The sequence below is a fragment of the Petaurus breviceps genome, unplaced genomic scaffold (genome assembly GCF_028583685.1).
Source record: "Petaurus breviceps papuanus isolate PSGF00001 unplaced genomic scaffold, PetGlider_PUasm1.0 90734, whole genome shotgun sequence".
Lineage (NCBI taxonomy): Eukaryota > Metazoa > Chordata > Mammalia > Diprotodontia > Petauridae > Petaurus > Petaurus breviceps.
This window is the reverse complement of record NW_027187327.1, coordinates 11815231-11830533: the sequence shown is the minus strand read 5'-3', so window position 1 is coordinate 11830533 and position 15303 is coordinate 11815231. Positions and strand designations below refer to the sequence as shown.

At 38.4% G+C, this 15303-nt stretch overlaps 1 protein-coding gene across 11 annotated transcripts in view; it reads left to right on the top strand.

The window, feature by feature from the left end:
* LOC138145372 (protein FAM9A-like) overlaps window positions 1–15303 on the top strand; it is a 650020-nt gene that overhangs the window by 351294 nt on the left and 283423 nt on the right. Inside the window, exon 6 of one of the 11 annotated variants that reach the window (XR_011164215.1) lies at window positions 4700–4885. The exons of the other annotated variants lie outside the window; for them this stretch is intronic. The gene's annotated coding sequence lies outside the window, so the exon portion shown is untranslated. Of the gene's footprint in view, window positions 1–4699; window positions 4886–15303 lie in introns of those variants that run through there. 11 annotated transcript variants of the gene reach the window in all.

Genomic DNA, 15303 nt, shown 5'->3' with positions numbered 1-15303 from the left:
ATCTATCTATCTATCTATCTATCTATCTATCTATCTATCTATCTATCTAAAAACATTGTGTGCTAAGCAACGTCCTCGGCCAAGCCTTTTTGGAATCCTGAAATCTACTCCCATATTCTACCTTCAGTGGGCCAGGCTTTGGGTGACAGAAAGCTGTAGAGGAGCCAATGTTGTAATTGCCAAGATTCCACAAGGAGTTAAGCACTGGCTTTAAGTCTGTGTCTGCTCCTAGAGCCAGCACCAGAAGTCTTTGCCACAGGAAATGAGATAATGCACCAACAAACTCATTTATCATCTCAGTAAAATACCATACCCTAAGATGTGTATTTATGTCCCAGACATTTTACCATCTAGATGAACAGTGTTTTCACTGAGAGTTTTTCTTCTTTTTGGTACTGATTCGTCCTTCACAATCTCAAGTACAGTGTGCTAAGTATACCTTCAAGTCTCACAACAAGTACTATTTTTAAGTTTTCTTGGCAAAACTTCTCAAACTGTCAGGCTCAGATATGAATGACTGTAACCAGGGATCAGGTCACTTTTTGGCAATGTATTACCTTTTTTGGGGAAACACGTATTCATACCTATTTTTTTTTGCCTTCAAACCTAAATTTTATTGCTTTAGAGGTTCCTTTGTGCAAGCAGCTTAATATTTATACTTCAGTATGGTATCAAGTTGAAATAAAAAAAAGTTTTTGTTTTTTCTTCACTAAATATTTATCAAGCCTCTATCAAATACAAAGCATCATGCTATACTCTGGGGAAGGATATGAATTTGGAATAAGGAAGGAAATAAGCATTTATTAAGTGTTTGCTATGTGGCAGGCACTGTGCTAAGTACTTTTTACATATTACCACATTTGATCCTTGTAACAACCCTGGGAGGTAGGTGTGATCATTATCCCCATTTTACAATTGAGGAAACTGAGGCAAATTGAAATTAAGTGATTTGCCTACTGTGTGGGACAGAGACCACTACCAAAAAATCAATACAAAGACTTAGATACCTGAAAGCAGAATTTATTGCTTTCTCATGAGAAAGGGTGCTTCCCCTGCTCACTATAATTGCACGGGCTAGGGATTCTGAAACAAATTGATTCTGAAAAGCAAGGTCCTTTTATACCCTAATGTGAGCCCCACCTACTCCCTAACCCTCTTCCCCTTATCCCATTGGCTGGTCTTCAGGAGGCACAATCTATTCATGTGAATCTTTCCCAGCAACAAAGAGTAAAGGCAGTTACATAAGTTTGCCCAGAGACAAGAAAAGGCAGGAATTTTTGCAAGAGTTTGCAAGAGTACACAGTTTAGGTTGTGTTGCAAATAGTGGTTTTACAAGGTCAGCTAACTACAGATGTTATTCTGAAGGGAGTAAACTGTGTTTCAATAACATAAAAACTATTAACCCTTTTGAGGTGGCTTCACTCATGCTAGGGTCACACAAGTACTAAATGTTTGAGGCTAGATTTGAACTCAGGTTTTCCTGACTCCATGCTCAGCTTTCTGTGGTGCCCTCTAGCTGCCTCTGTGTCACAGTTTATGTCAATGTGAAATTTATATACTAGTAGAAGGTCATAACACATATACAAATATCTCTGTATATTTTGTTTCATTTGGCCTCTGACTTATGACAAATTAGACTGAGTTCAGTGGAGTGGAGGTGGGGGTAGGAGGAGGAGGAGGCTCTATCACTAGTAATATAAGACGTGTTTTACCTCCATCTATTGATTACTGTGGGAACATCAAGATTAAGTTCTTGTTTCTCCAAGGGAACTTCCTTTCCCTGCAAGCACTCAGGCTAGGAAGACATCAGAAATATAACATATTTTATTTAACCCAACAAAAAAATACATATTAAGATTCCTTTCCCTTTCGGGGGCACTAAGCGATCTTCCTCTCTATGGGAACACTGATGATCTAGGATAAGGAGGTCTCATTCCTTGTCAAAGGAGCTCAGACATTGTTCAGGAGAAAACAGGGGAAAGGCAACTTATCTATTTCTTCAAAGAAATCCTGCTTCATTTACCATACAATATAATATCATAGGATTTGGATATGGAAGAAAAAATAGTGGGCTTTTTTGCATATTTTAAATAAAGTAAGGTCAGTAGGTGAGGAGAGAGAGGATTTGGAACTCAAAATTTAAAAAGAAAATAATGATAAAAATAAATAAATAATGATTTAAAAAAATAAAGGTTATTACGTTCATCTTTACCTGGATAGACACAATCTGAATATAACAAGACTTCAAAAACTATGGACACTCAAAAACTGATTAATGAATTAAGTCCTAAGAGTTTTAATTCAATCTTCCCTTCATGCACTCTGTTCCTGCCAAATTGGACTACTTGCCATACCCCAAGTTAATTGTGGTTTCTATTCATTTTATCCATATTACATTCTTGTCCTGGAATGATCTGACTCCTAGACTAATTCTGCCTTTTGAAATCCTTCCCATCCTTTAATCCCCAGCTCAAGTGCTATCTTTCTTACTGATACCTTTTGTTTGCAAATAGTCCCAATGAATACAAACAAATGTTCCATAAAGTACATTCCTCTCACCCCTCAGAAGTTAATTTAAAAATTAAAAGAGTGGCTGCAATAGAGTACACATTGTTTCCTATCTTTTATTGTTTATTCATATAAATGAAGGGTGCACACCATTGTCTTGAATAATTTGGTACCAGTGCTGTCCATTATATTTTGTTCTGTTGTTTCATTCTCTCCTCCCACCATTTTATATTAAGTTAGTTATTGTATACTTTGTTCTTTTGGCTCTGCCTTTCTTCATTTTGTATCCCTTCATATAAGTCCTCGCATGTTTCCATGAATTCTTTTATGATACATTATTATATGATCTTCACATACACTGGGAACTCCCCTGATTCATCCTTATTGACCAGAGCTGTTTCAAAGTTGGCAAATGGGAGTCATGGGGGACACATTTTTGTTGGAAAAGCCACCCTTTCCTTATGGTCTATAAAACTGAGTTGTGAAACACCTGGCTCTGTTTTCCATTTTCCAGCTTTTCTCTGCTTTGAACTTTCAGGTCAGAGTATAGCTAAGGGGGTAAGGGAACTTCTGCTTCCTTCCAAGAGTAAAAAATGGCGACTGGAAGGATCAGCACATGGTGAACTGCCTAAGTTTCTGCATGAGTGCTCTGAGAGGGAAGCCCATGGATCTTAATTCCTTGTACTATTTTTTCCTTTTCTTCTCTGAGCACAGAACTGAGACAACCATGTCTGAGAATGGTTTTTCTGTGAAAGTTTAAAAGGTCCCAAGAGATGAAGAGTTTTCAAATTTGTTTTTGGGCACCCGATCTGCTAAAGGTAAAAGATTTTATTAACAATACATTTTTTTTTGGAAGAGGAAGATCCTCACCACTAATGCCATGTGATGATGGAGAAAGGAAAAAAGTGACCCATGTTTTGTTACTATAATATGGTACAGGTATAAAATAAGTATGCCATATTGATTCAGTATTTCCTAAATGAATCTTTATCTTTGAGGTTCTACTGGATGAATTTAATGTGTTATTTTATTTTTCTGTTCATGAGCTCCAATCCTTTGAATGTGTTGGGCAAAATACTGTCCCATACTTATTACCCATATTGTACATTGAGTGCCTATGTATAAGTGTGGGAAGACAATGTTGCTATTATTTTTCAGTTATGTCTGACACTTTGTGACCCTATTTGAAGTTTTCTTTGCAAAGATACTGGAGTGATTTGCCATTCCCTTCTCCAATTCATTTCACAGATGAGGAAACTAAGACAAACAGTGTTAAGTGACTTGCCCTGGTCCACACAACTAGTGAGTGTCTGAGGCCATATTTGAACTCAATAAGATGAATCTTCCTGACTCAAGGTCCAAAATTCTATCCACTGTACCACCTAGTTGCTCTGAGGACCACATTACTGATGGCCTTTATAGCTAAACACACTGAGCAGTTAAGACTCAAATCCCTAGATTCTGTTTTTACTTATGTAATCCTTTTTACCATAGTTCTGGCAAGAATGTCCTATAGGAGACCCTCTTTTCCTCATCTACCACCTCTTGAAATTATCATCATTTAAGATGCTGCAATTGTAAAATAAAATAATAATTTGGAATTAGAAGAATTGAACTGAATTTTTCCTCTGCTCCTTATTACCTTTGTGACTTTGGGTAAATCATGTAACCTTTTAGAGTCTTAGTTTCTTTATCTGTGTAGTAGAGGGATTTTGGTCTAGATGATGTCTAACCTCCCTTCTAGCTCTAGATATCATGATCTCATTTGGCATTCTAATTATTATGTATGTCCCATGTTCCTCTACTGGACTCTAAGTTTAATTAGGGAGGTGTCCTTTGTATCTGGTCTAGAACCTAGTGCAATGCTCTACACCCAAGTAGTGCTTAATAAATGTTTTATTGACAAATGTCTGCACCACCCTTTTGCTTATGTAACTTCCCAGAATAAAATCCAAACTCCATAGCCTGAATTAATAGAGACAAAGGAGAAAAAATATGGAGTTGTTTCCTAAAAACATGGTCTCAGTGTTTTCTCTTCTACTTATGATCTTTGTTACTGTGAATATGCATCAGCTTCACTTTCATGATCTGGAAATTGGAAGGAAGCATATTCAGATACCTAACCTTCAAATTACCAACACATGAATTTTTCCTCTAAAGGGTTTCTTTTTCCTTTATCATATGCCACCAGTGGTCTCTGAGTCAGGAGGAAGATTGATGGAACCTTCTCATGGCCACAGGCAGGACCAGGAAATTCAAAGAAGATGGAGAAAGAAAAAGAAAAGAACAAGAAAGGAGAGGAAGAAGTGGTAGAAGTACCTGCACACCCAATCCTAGTAACAGCTTTGAGGAGACAAGATGACTCAGACAAAGTAATATGTAGATAACTGTAATGTAATGCCAAGCAAAGGCAACTTCCCAGGTTCAAAATACCAGCATAGGTGCTCTCTATTTTATTCAGTAACAAACCAAGAACAGAGAAGATCAAAACATGACATCATTCCAAATACAGCATTTACTAAGTGTGATTAAATAATCTCCAAGTACTACCCCACCCCAGGACCTTCCAATCATTCAATCAATTACAAAGTCTCTGTTCTAAATACTTCTCCACCCCTAGGCTATACCTTAATTAAGTCCACCACAAAGCCCCTCTTCTCAAATGTAGATTAGTTTCCAAACATAAGGTCAAAAGTTCCCCACCCCTGGATCACAATTGAATCTACCCCAGAGTTACATCAAGTTTAAACACAGCACTTAATACCCAAATGGAGGTCTTTTCTTCATCTTGACACGAGGCAAGTTCTCAGCAATCTTAGTTCCTGGGGAGACAAGGCTTAGCAAGGCCATAAGATACATTGCCAGTCCCTTCATGAATTTGTCCTCTGTCTGTAGAAGAGTCCTAGAACCCCTGAACACATTAGCAAAGCCCTCTCCCAGGATTTCTGTAAACATACAACAAGAAAATCCTTCTTCAGGGCTTCTGAACCAACAGAAAGGTTCCCAGACCCCTGCAACAACAGCACTGTCCTTCACCAGTGGACAGTATTCACTCTGTCTGCAGGACAGTCTCCAGACCCCTGCAACAACAGTACTGTCCCTCACCAGTGGACAGTATTCACTCTCTGTCTGCAGGACAGTCTCAGGGCTTCTTAACCAAATGCCAGGTTCCAGGACTTCTTCAACAAAAGGACTGTCTTTCACCAGTGGACAAATCTGGCAAAACAACATCAAAACAGACAGACAAAGTACCAGCAAAACAGCCATGTCTCCTCAGTCCTTGGCAGCTCAGGGGGCAGGTCTCAAAAGTCCAGGGCAATTCAAAGCGGCCACCAGCAATTCTCTTAGTCTCTCTCTCTCTCCACGAGGTGCTGCTTCCAAAAAGATCTTCCGCCTCTCTCTAGTGTCTCTCCAAATCTATGTCACCAGCTCCTCCCAGTTCAGGACTTTCTTTTCACATCAACAAGTCCATCCCACAGGTGGGATTAACAAGCTCTGGGTTTTAATACAATCAATTTGAAAACCAAGCTCAATACAGGGGAATCTCCACATTCCATTACTATCACAATAACCCCCACATTTTCTAGTTTAGATTTACTATATGTACACTTTAATTATAAATCCCTATTTTGGACCCACACTTACCATAGTAAGTTTGGAGCCACTGTTTTAGTAAATATTCTTCAATTTACTTAGTTGTGCTACCATAACATTTTTATGTTACTAAATTAGTGGATGTAAGCTTTCCCTTTTAATCCCAGCTTTTTGGGCAATGTGCTGTTGAAAGGGATGAAGCTGAAATCAGAATGTGTTTAATTATATCTCTAACTTTTCATTAGTTATGGGAATATTAATAGTTTATATGAAGCCATTTCTACTCTTTCCTTTCACAATAAAAATTTTATAGATTCATGGACATTATAGACTGAATGTGAGCTTGGTTTTCAAAGGTCTGATAGGAGTTAGCAAAGTTTGACTTTAAATATAGTTCTGATGACAGATTCTGTCTCCTGATGAGGACCAATCTAGTTAAGTATAAAGAATCTCATTACCATCAGGTAGACCATTAGTTCAATCAATTCTTTGGATGTAGTAACCCATGCAATATAGAAAATAATAAGAGAATGAAACTGACTACATATTATCAGATAGGAAATATTCTAATATCATAGTTATTTTTGAATCAGCTCTTTTTGTCATTAGCTAGAGAAAAGATCAATATTGACATCAGACAAATAGATATAGATAAATGTAAGGTACTATTAACCATTGCAACAGTTTGAGCCTAAAACAATCCATCAAGTTATGCTAAAACATTGGAAATGAGTAAGTGAAAAAAATTAATCTGGCAATCACAATTTCTGACAAAATTTTAAGAAGTACATAAAAGCAAATAGAGCAATCATTACCAAAGGGAGGGCAGAAATTTCCAGAAACCTTCTCATTCAACAGGAAACATTTTATGTTCTTGCTAAGTTGAGAGAAATATCGATCAATGGCAATATCAATTATCATTATCAACTCATTTGCAAAACATTATGGAAGAGGATGGTGAAAGATTAGGAGAAGTGAAATAGCAAAGAACAGTGAATGAAGAAGAAAATATTCAAGAAGCTTGGCATGAGATCCAGTAAAACCAGATTGTCCCAAGAGCATTTACAGATGAAAGTAGGAGGAAAACCAACTAGTCAAAAACTGAACAGATCCATTGGTGTTTTAGTAGCAAATTGTTTTTTTTTAATCATCAATGATTGTAAACATCTATACTGTAGCATCTCAGTCCTCAACAGGCTACGTGAGGAAGTAGTGTTAGGAATAAAGAAGATTAAGATGGGAAGAATAGCTGGACTAGCACAAATGTACATCTGTGGTAAAGGTTGCACAATTTTGAAAGCATTAGGGAGAATGCTTTTGAATAGATATTTATTTATTTTTTGATTTTTACATCATCAACATTTCCCAATATATATCCTTTCCCATAGAGGAATTCCTCATACAGAAATTCATTCCTCAATGAAGAAAAATGAAGAAAAAATAATTCAGGATAACTAACATTTCGCAAAAGTCTGGCATTGTATATAATGTTCCACACCTATAGCCCTCAAGTCTTCAAAGGAGCTAGGGGAGGTATCTTTTCATATTTCTTCTTTAGGGTCAAGCTTAGACATTAACATTTAGCAGTATTCAGTTTAAATTATTGTGCTATTGTTAACCTTTCCATTTATATTGTGCTAATTGTGTATGTATTTTCTTGGTTCTACTTCACTTCGTATCAGTTAGTATAAGTCTTCCATTATGTCTCTGTATTCATCATTGACATATTTTTATAGCACAAGAATATTCCACTAATTTCATGTACCGTGACTAGTTTAACCATTCCCAAATGAATGAATGTATGGTTTGCATCCATTTTTTTACTACAAAAACTGTGGCTATAAATACTTTGGTGTACATGGGTCCTCACTTTTTGTTATTGACATCCTGGCAGTAGAGAGCTAGCAATGGACTCTCTGGGTAAAAGGATGTCAATACTTTCTTTGAATGAGTCCAAATTGCTTTCTAGAGTGGTTGAACAAATTCTCAGCTTCTCCAACTATGCAATAGTGAGTCTTTATTTTTACAACTTCTTCAAAATGAACTGTTCCCCTCTTTGGTCACCTTTGCCAATTTTCAGGGTAGGGTATAATTCCTTAAAGTTAATTTGATTTGCATTTCTCATATTATTAGGGATTTGAAACATTTTTTCCCCATGTGGTTAATAGCTTGCAGTTATGGAAACTTTTTTTTTCTTTCAATTTTGTTTATTTTTTTTCCAAATGCTTTATTAACTTCTGATTTACATCATTCATTTCCGCCAGACTTTGAGTTAAAAATTTCCTTCCCATTTTTCCCCTACCCACCACCCCAAAATAGCAGTCCCACAGGATATCCCCTCCTCCAATCTGCTCCCTGCCATATTTTCTCCCATACCCCTTACGACTTTTCCAGTGGATCTCTATGCCCCAGTGCCTGTATATCTTATTTCCCAATTACATGTAAAATAGTATTAACAATAATATATATTTGAATATTTGATTTTAAAACTTTGAATTCCAGATTCATTCCCTTCCTCCCTTGTCACCCACCCTTACTAGGAAGATAAGCAGTTCAGTATAGGATGTACATGTGTGGCTTATGCAAAACAATAACACAGTAGATATATTGTAAAAGACTGACTATATTTCCTTCCCTCCTATCCCACCTCCCACTTGTTCTGTTCTCTACTTTGATCCCATCTCTTTTCAAAAGTGGGTGCTTCCAACTTCCCTCCCTCCCAGCCTGCCCTCCCTTCCATCATCCCCCCTCTCATCCCCTTCCTCCCTACTCTCCTGGAAGGTGAGATACCCTATTTAGTGTGTATTTAATTGCCTCCCCAAGCCAAATTCAATGGGAATAAGGTTGACCCATTCCCTTTTGCCTTCCTATTCTTCCCCACCATTGTAACCATTTTGCCTTTACTCTTCTGTATGAGATAGTTTACCCCATTCTGTCTCTCCCCATCTCCTCTCATTATATTCCTCTCTCACCTCTTGATTTCACCTTTTAAGTATCATCCCTTCCTGTTAACTTGGTCCTGTGCCCTCTATCTATGTATACCAGTAAGTATATATTCACACATTCACATATGTATTCATATGCCCATATTGCTTCTTGTACCTGAATGTCAAAATTTCTGTTCAACTCTGGTTTTTTCAGCAAGAATGCTTGAAAGTCCGTCATTCCACTGAATGACCATATCTTCCCCTGAAACATGATACTCAGTTTTTCTGGGTAGGTGACTCTTGGTTTTAGTCCCAGCTCCCTTGACCTCTGGAATATCACATTCCAAGCCCTTCGATCCCTCAGTGTAGAAGCTGCCAGATCCTGGGTATCCTGATTGTGTTTCCACAATATTCAAATTATTTCTTCCTGGCTGCTTGTAATATTTTCTCCTTAATCTGGGAATTCCAGAACGTGGCTATAATATTCCTAGGAGTTTTCTTTTTGGGATCTTTTTCAGCAGGTGATCGGTGGATTCTTTCAACCTCTATTTTGCCCTCTGGTTCTAAAACATCAGGGCAGTTTTCTTTGAGAACTTCCTAGAGGATGATTTCTAGGTTCTTACTTTGATCATGGCTTTCAGGTAGTCCAATGATTTTTAAATTATCTCTCCTGGACCTATTTTCCAGGTCAGTGGTTTTTCTCATGAGATATTTCACATTGCCTTCTGTTTGTTCTATCATTTGTTTGGATCTGTTTAATAGCATCTTGATTTCTCATAAAATCATTAGCTTCCATTTGCTCCAGTCTAATTCTGAAGCAATGATTCTCCTCATTGAGCTTTTGAGATTCTTTTTCCATCTGGCAAATTTGGCTTTTTAAGGCATTCTTCTCCTCATTGCCTTTTTGAGCCTCTTTTGCCATTTGAGTAAGTCTGTTTTTTAAAGTGTTATTTTCCTCAGTCAGGCTGTTGACTCTCATTTCATAATTTTCTTGCATTGTTCTCATTTGTCTTCCTAATTTTCCTCTACTTCTCTTATCTGCTTCTTAAGGTCCTCTATGGCCTGTAACCAGCTCCTATTTTCCTTTGAAGCTTTTGGTGCAGGAGTTCTGACTTCACTGTCTTCCTCCTGTTCCATGCTTTGCTCCTTTTTGTCCCCCAAATAGGAGTCTAATGTTGGAATCTTCTCTCTGCTTTGCTTCATTTGCCTGGTCATATCACCCCTCAGTCACTTGACCCCTGGGCTTTTTGCCACAGTAGGACTCTGCCACTAGACAGGGGAGCTTTCGTCCCAAATGCTGGGGTTTTCTCAGTTGCCAGAGGTATTAGATGGGTGCTGTCTCTGAAGCCTCCACACGCTCTGGCAAGCTGTACATACACCCCAGGACCTCCATCGAAGATCGCAATCCAGATCCAAGCAGGTTAAAGCAAGAGCGATTACCCCTCAAACTGGTGCTTGGTCCCCTTACAATCTGCAGGCCAGAAGCTGAAGCCGCCATGTGGCACTGGCTGCCTGCGCTAGTGTCTCAGTGGCTTCTTGCCCTGGGCGTAAAAGTCAAGCACTCCCACTTACTGGGTACCAAAGTCCAGAGTGCACTGACCTCTCACTTTGTCCTTCACATCTATGTGTTGATGAATCTGGAAATAGCCACAGCTGCTGCTGATCTGGAGTCCCTCCTGCCAGTGGCTGGTCAGGCCTGCCCTGGGGCCAAAGCCTCTGTGTGGGTCTGGGCTTGGCTCCCAGAGTGCTGCCTTGGCCGATTCCTGCTGGCCTGCCGGGCTGTGCTCAGTGGAAGGATAGCTTCTCTGTGTCATTTTGTGGGTTCTGCAGCTCCAAAGTTTCTTTAGAGTCCCCTTTTAACATGGATTGGGGAAGGTGGAAGCTGGAGCAGCAGGGAGGTCCTGCTTCTACTCCGCCATCTTGACCTCTGGAAACTTTTTGTATCTACTGGTCATATATCTACTGGGGATAAATTTTGTTCATATATATTTTTGTTAGGTGCCTATATTTTGGATAGCAGGCCCTATTAAAGATATTTGATATAAATATTTTCCCCAATTGACTCCTCCTTCCTCTTTAGTCTAGTTGCCCTAATATTTTTTCATGAAAAATTAAAAAAATGAAATTATCTATTGTATCTAACATTAATAAACATGAATCTTTCCACAAAACATTTTTAGAAAAAACAAGTTGTATATGAAATACTAAGTTCTTATATACAGCATATTTTCTAAAGTATATATTAAATTTTACGTAGTGTCAAACTGATGGTAAGAGAAAGAATCTTGAGTTGTTTTAATTGATGTTTATTTTGATATTAGTGCTTTGGAACAGTTTTTTTTTTCATTTAGTTATTGATAGCTTACATTTCTTATTCTGAAAACTTCATTTACTTCTTGAGTCCATAACATTTATTCATTGTATTTGGAGTTTTATTTTATTTAGTTATATCGCCAGCTGAAATCATTGAATTGGGACTTTGTGCCAGAGCGACCTTCCTTCACCTCCCTCACTTTTGGATGGGGTGGGCAGCTTCAGTTCAATGCTATCCCCTCTGTAATCTGGATGTTGTTGTTGCTGAAGTTCTGAAGGGGGCAACTAATACTAGGGCCTCTCCTCTGTCATAATCCCTAGTTTCTGACAATAATAATAATATATAAAATATAAATGCAAAGCTATAATAAGTGTTACTATTAGTATAGTATAGTATTTTATATCTGTATAGTGTTTTAAGGTTTAAATGCTTTCTAAATATCTCATTTTTAATCTTCATAACACTACTGAGAGATAGGGACAATTATTATTCCCACTTTACAGATGAAGAAAATGAGGCAGAGATTAAGTGACTAGCTTAGTCACATAGTTATTAGATGCCTAAGACTGGATTTGAACTCAGGGCTTCCTCATTCCACTTCCTCACTAGCACTCTATCCATTTGCCACCTCTGAAGAAGTCTCCATCTTCTGGTTCAGACTGTAAACTCCTTGAAGGAAGACATTGTCTTTTTCCTCTTTTTGTATCCTTGGCATTTATCACAGTGACTGGCACATAGTAGATGCTTAATAAATGTTTGCTGATTGATTTGTTGGTTGTCTGATACAGTTCCTGACCTTGGCTAATCTCTTTATGTCCTCTTTGTACAATCCTACACCAGAAGTTGGCTCTGTCCCCTATTGTGTCTTTGACAGTCCCTAGTTGAATGTCAGAGATCACTCTGGTCTCAGGTCTCCTACAAAGCCCCTGAAATGCCCAGTTAGTGTCCTTGCTGCTATCTCCTGTTCTGAGTTCTTTGAAGGGTTTGTTGTTCCTCCTGGTCTTCCAGCTTTTGGCAGGCTCCTCGGAAGGGCCAGGGCAAAGATCTCATTAACTTCAGTTCCCACTTACATGAGCTGTGGGCTTCCTGCCCCTGTAGCAAGTCTCCACTTAGGGCCCTGTAGCCCTCAAGCATTTAATAACTTCTTAACCCACTAGCTGGTTTGCACTCAGAAGAAGGACAGATTTTGGTTCCTGTTTACTGGAACTTGTGGTGACTTGTGCCTCCTCTGGGGTCGACTTTCTCTGGACCTCCGTAGGCTTTTAGGTTTGTCTAACTTGATGCTGAACCAGAGAAAGGAACTTTTTCTATTTGTTCTTCTTGATCAGTGTTCCATCTGGGATCCTTTAGGACATTTCATGTTGCCATCTGAACCAAAAATCCTTGTATCTCTCTTTCAATAATTGGCCACTCACGTAGTAAGAGTGAGGGATATCAGCTCTACTGGCAATGCTATACCAATACAAGCAAAATGCTAAATGACCCGGGGGAGTCTTCTAGTACATCACGATGACTGTATGGGAGGGCATAGACAAGAAAAGGACAAAATGGGGGCGACTAGGTGGTGCAGTGAATAGACCACCGGCCCTGGAGTCAGGAGGACCTGAGTTCAAATCCCGCTTCTGACACTTAACACTCACATGCTGTGTGACCTTGGGCAAGTCACTTAACCCCAATTGCCCTGCTTCCCCCCCTCCAAAAAAAGGCAGAAAAAATAAATAAACAAACAAACAAATAATAAATAAACGTCTAAACTACAGAAAAGGTATTGATCTTGCCTCTATGGAAGGAATTTCTTTTCTGGGAGTTCACCATGTCAAAGAAACCATGGACCTAGTCACTATCCTTATTCTCTTTATAGAGGATGCTCCAAAAAACCTTAGGGTAATTTTAAGGTGTTAAAGCTTCCTCTACAATTTTATTAAAGACATTAAAACCTGAAACTGCTTGATGACTTTGGGAACACCCTATGTAGGGGATACTTATGAATGTCAGCTTGATGTCTAGTTACAAGGGCATTCCCACTAGAGAGAACTCTTAGACTTGATTCTTTTCTTGCTATGTTTATAGTGGGCTATTTTCTTTTTCCCCTCTTTTTTCTTTCTTTTAAACTCAAACACTAAAACTTAGATATACAATAAGAAATAAAAAGAAACATTGTAAACTTGAATACTAAAACTTAAATACAAAATAAAAAAAGAAAAAATAAAGCATTGCCATGTGCACAGCAGAACAGGCTATTTTCTTTAACCTCTTTTATATACTATAGGCCTCTAATGTTGTATAGCACTAGCCATCTTAGACAGTGGTTGTTAACAGAAAATATAACTGCTACTAACACAGCTATGAAAGAGTCTGAATCTTCTTCTTTCTCTCTTTCCTTATTTTCCATCACTCCTTTTGATTTATACTTTGTATAAATGTGTATAAAATGAAACACTACATGAAGTCAATAATAGCCATTTACAGATATCTATTTGATATTTTTTAAAGTATGAATTTGAATAATGGAAGTCACTAGAATATGGCTAATAAAATAACAGATCATTAATGTTGATCTCCAGCTATTTTTTCTCATAAAGATGGGCTTTTATTAAGCTTTAAACTTAGATGTAATAACCAGGCCAGCAGTGGGACTTGCTGAAACAGACAGCCACATTATGAATGAGGTCATAGAATTAAGATCTCTTTATAAATCTCTTCTGATGTATACATGTGCACAGATGCATGTGTATGTTCTCCAGGAGACAAAAAAAGGAAACTGAAAAAGAGGCCCATTCTGACAATACTGACTGTGAGAGAAACCATCCAGTTGTATCCTGAAAGACACATCTTAATTCAAAAGAAACACTTGTGTTCCCTCAAAGATTAGGCCACCTGGCATGAGGCCCTGGTTGGATGCTTCCCTTTGCTCTTAAATAGAATTGTAGCTCAGGGGTTACTTTCTATATGAGGCCTTGCCTGATCCTCCCTTTCTCCATAATCCCTGGCCCCCAACATCTAACTCTTGGAGTCCTTGGCTGCTTTTAGGACTAAGCTTAAGCACCTTTTCCTCCAGGTGGCATTTTCTGGTGTACCCCCTTTTCCCCTTCCTACCACCCCCCCAGCTGCTAATACCATCTCCTCTAGGGTTGTCTTCCATCTATTCTCCATATATGTTTGATTTTTATATTGTGTCTTCCCCATTAGAATGTACATTCCTTGAGGGCAGGGACTATTTTTGCTTTTCTCTTGGTATCCCCAATGCTCAGCATAGATTAGTGACACATAGCAAACATTTTTTTTAAATCATGATTGATTGATTGTATATATATCATACATATGGGCAACTTGATGGAACAGCTAGAAAGCTGGCTTTGGAATCAGGAAGACATGGGTTTAAGTCCTGCCTTTGGAGCATACTGACTGAATGACCCTGGGCAAGTCACTTTACAACTCACCATTCTAGGGGACTTACCAAGACTAAGTAGCAGAGCAAGTATGGATCTTCACTGCTAGAGGACCTTCAGTATCAGGAGTTTCCAGTCCTAATGAAATCATTGTCTAGTCCAAGAAATATCTGTATGGGTCTACATATGCCTGTGTACGTATTGTATTTACTTAAATATGTACATGCTGTTTTCTATATTAGAAAGTAAACTCCTTGACCACAGAGACTGTTATGGTTTGTCTTTGTATTCCTTTTGCCTAATATTGTGCTTGCAATGTAATAGGCAAGTGTTGTTAAGTTGTTTCAGTCTTGTCTAATTCTCTGTAACCCCCATTTTGGGTTTTCTTTGCAAAGATACTGGACTGTTTTGCCATTTTCTTCCCCAACTCATTTTGCATATGAGGAAACTGAGGCAAACAGAGTTAAGTAACTTGCCCAAGGTCACATAGCTCCTGAGTTTCTGAGGCAGGATTTGAACTCACCTCCTCTTGATTCCAGACCCTACACTCTATCCATTGAACCACCCAGAT